A 3,684-nucleotide genomic window follows, 5' to 3' on the forward strand; every position below is an offset into this window, starting at 1 on the left:
ATGGGGCATTTTGTTCCATGCGAAAATAAGAAATTTTGATCAAAAATGACATCTTATTGGAAAAAATTTCATCTTTTTAATTTCACAGCCAAATTCAAAGACGCTCTGTGAAAAAACTGTGGGGTCAAAATGGTAACAACAACCATAAATGAATTCCTTGAGGGGTGCAGTTTCCAAAATGGGGTCACTTTTGAGGGATTCCTACTTTTTTGGCACCTCAACACCTCTTCAAACCTGGCATGCTGCCTAAAATATATTCTAATAAAAATGAGGCCCCAAAATGCACTAGGTACTTCTTTGCTTCTGGGGCTTGTGTTTTAGTCCAAGAGCACACTAGAGCCACATGTGGGACATTTCTAAAAACGGCAGAATCTGTAAAATACATATTTAGTAGTGTTTCTCTGGTAAAACCTTCTGTGTTACAGAAAAAAATAGAATAAAATTAAATTCAGCAAGAAAAATTAAATTTGCAAATTTCACCTCCACTTTGCTTTAATTCCTGTGAAATGCCTAAAGGGTTAAAAAAAACTGTCTAAATGCTGTTTTGAATACTTTGAGGGGTCTAGTTTTTAAAACTGGAAGTTTTGTGGGTGTTTCTAATACATAGGTGCCTCAAAGCCACTTCAGAACTGAACAGGTACCTTAAAAAAAAGGCTTTTGAAATTTTCTTAAAAATATGAGAAATTGCTGTTAATGTTCAAAAAATCATGCCAATCTAAAGTAGAATTATGGGAAATGTGAACTAGTAAATATTTTGGTTGGTATAACCATCTGTTTTACAAGCAGATGCATTTTTTACTTTAGAAAAATTCTATTTTTTCTAAATTTTCTCTACATTTTGCAATTTTTCACTAATAAACACTGAACATATCAACACAATTTTACAGCTAACATAAAGCCCAATGTCTCACAAGAAAACAATCTCCGAATCGCTTGGATAGGTTTAAGCATTTCGACATTATTACCACATAAAGTTAAATATGTCAGATTTGAAAAATGGGCTCTGAGCCCTAAGTCCCGAACTAGGCTGCGTCCTTAAGTGGTTAAGCAACTATCAAATATATCAATGTTTTACATCTCCTGTCACTCTTTGTCCTACAGTATATAATCCAGTACATATGGCGGCACGTTCCATACACTCTGTATTGTGTACATATGATACAATGTCCTGTCACCTACCACTGGATTAAACACGATGTCACACAAATAGCGCTGTGAAGGGTCGGTTAGGTGAAATGTATACACTGTGGTAAGTTGCAGCCGCGCACATAACAATTACCAGTCACACTTATGGATTGATGTTAAAGATTTATTTAAGGTTTTTGTAGATCAAAATATATAATGGTAAAGATGATGGTAATACAAGATCCAGCAAAAACTACGGTATATGTCACAGTATATACTGTAGTATCAGTAAGGGGTGGAAAATCTGGATTCCACAGACACAAGTAGAGATGACATATTGTCCTGTTCTGAACCTGGTCTTCTGCGTGATATTGATGCCCTGGTGACCACATTGATGTCTCTTCTGTGACAGATGTTGTAGAAATGTTAAGTCTCGCCATTGGAATTCTTGTAAGATGGCGGATTCTGCCCTTGGTTGTTATTAGTGTTGATGTTCTGTTGATATCTGCTGACTTGTTCTGGGGGGAGAAGCACACAACCCTATTAAATATTGATCATTCAGGCTGCTTGATAAATATAGAGAGGGGACACATCCAGAGGAACTTACCTTTCTATCAGCATTGATGGTGGCTCCTCCGGTGACAGGGAGCGCTATTCTCGCCAGATGTACTGCGGAATTGATGTTTATGCTGCAAGACAAATATTTGCTATTAATGTTCTATAATGTGTGTTTCTTAGCAGACACAAAATCTAGAAGACTTTTTAAGGTGATTTGAGGTAAATACATTTCTTAATTGATCCTTGGCGTCACACTACAAACCTTGAAGATGGTTGATGCAAGCAGTGGGTCTGACCTAGAGCTGCGCTCTTCAGCATGTTACGGGAACTTTCTAATGTTCCGATGTTTTATGCCCCGGAGATTGTAACTGTTCCTTAGGAGTCCTGCAAGATGCCAAGTAATGTCTTCCATCAATAGCAAAGTTCCTTGTATCCATCATTTTTGCTTAGAAGCTAATGCATCATAAAATGCAGTTGTTCCATCCATTCAGATGACAGGTTCCTTTAGGAAACTCATTGTACTATACTACATACATGCTTACAGTTGGGGAAGTTGTTCCCCAAAGCCCACAACCTTCATTCAGAAATGAAAACGTGTCTGAATACAAGGAGTTGGAATTTTAAGATTGAAAATACTTATTTACACTTTAGTTAAATTAGTTGATAAAATAAATTACAGATACAGAGGAAAACCTAAGAGATGGAAGAACATTTTCACCGCAAACATAATAGACAACTACAAAGCTCTTACCTGTAAGGACATGAACAGATGCAGCTACTTTTTTTGTCCTTTCCTCCTAATGCCCGTTACATAGATTTTACGATCAAAGCGTCCACCAGCCAAGGGGATGCTGGAATGAGAAATATATTTATGTAAGACATATGATAATGTTAGCAGGTAACCACACTTTGCTTAGTTTCACTTCCTATAATCCTCCAGTACTGTTACCAAGGTGTACAGCCACCTGCCCCAAAGTGTGAGCTCTGGCTATAAGGACCATGTAGTAATGACGGCTACTGAAAATATCATACGAACAATATGGAGGAAAACATGACTTACTCATCTGAACCGGGCCTGATCTTTACTTCAAAGATGCCAAAAACAGGTCGGTGGTCTGAGGTCTTCAAAACAGGGCAAGAGTCGTATCTCAGGACTCGCACATCTCCCTCACATTGGCTTTTAAACAACACCCTGTCCTGTAGAGGTCATGAAAATAACAAATATCATTAGTGAAATCATATTATAATATATTATTAAACTGCAAAACAACATAGACCTAAATGTTGGGCCTACTTTATTTATATTGCAGAATATTGAGACTTTATTGCATTTTAGGTTTGACTTGGTCACACAGATTTCATTAAATAAGTATCCTTGACCCATGCTGGGCAACAACATATTACACTGGGAAACTGTGATGACAAACTCACTACATAAAAGTAAAATTAACTGAAAGCTTTGTTCATAAGAAATTACTCTTCCAGCTATAATAATAACAATTCATTACATTGGGGGAGGGGATTCATTATATAATGGGTGCTCTGGCCCATGGATTCTATTGTCTCTCAAGCTCTGTAGACCTGGAAATAAGATATCTTACCGTATATGATGGAATTCTCTGCTTTGCTGATGTATCATAGGTGTCTGTGCCAATGTCAAACTTATATGTAGGAAGGAAATCAATGGTGTGCTCCTTGAACCCTAGAAATATGGACCCTTAAGTTGAAAGAAAAAAAAGTTGTCAGTATTAAAAAAAAAAAGGAGCAATTGATAATTTTAGCACTATATAAGAATTTGGGGAACATATCAACCATCATGTCAGTGATTTGTATTAATCTGTGGAAGTGGTTGTGGTATTAAAGGGGTTTTCCAACTTCTGACAACTGATGACATACTCACCAGATAGGTCATCAGTAAATGATCTGTGGTGGTCCGACACCCGGACCCTGCACTAATCAGCTGGTCCGGTGCCTTTGAGCACCGGACGTACATGCCGGATT

The 3,684-nt window shown here is 37.4% G+C and overlaps 1 long non-coding RNA gene across 1 annotated transcript; it reads right to left on the reverse strand.

Moving 5' to 3' along the window:
* Nucleotides 1–1,360: 1,360 nt before the first annotated feature.
* Nucleotides 1,361–2,528, reverse strand: LOC142741299 (uncharacterized). Its single transcript, XR_012881073.1, has 4 exons — nt 2,435–2,528; nt 1,946–2,067; nt 1,733–1,814; nt 1,361–1,643 (listed from the first exon to the last, which is right to left on the reverse strand). It is a non-coding gene; the product is annotated as an uncharacterized LOC142741299 (long non-coding RNA).
* Between the last annotated feature and the right edge of the window lie 1,156 nt (nt 2,529–3,684).

Source organism: Rhinoderma darwinii, chromosome 2 (genome assembly GCF_050947455.1).
Source record: "Rhinoderma darwinii isolate aRhiDar2 chromosome 2, aRhiDar2.hap1, whole genome shotgun sequence".
NCBI lineage: Eukaryota > Metazoa > Chordata > Amphibia > Anura > Rhinodermatidae > Rhinoderma > Rhinoderma darwinii.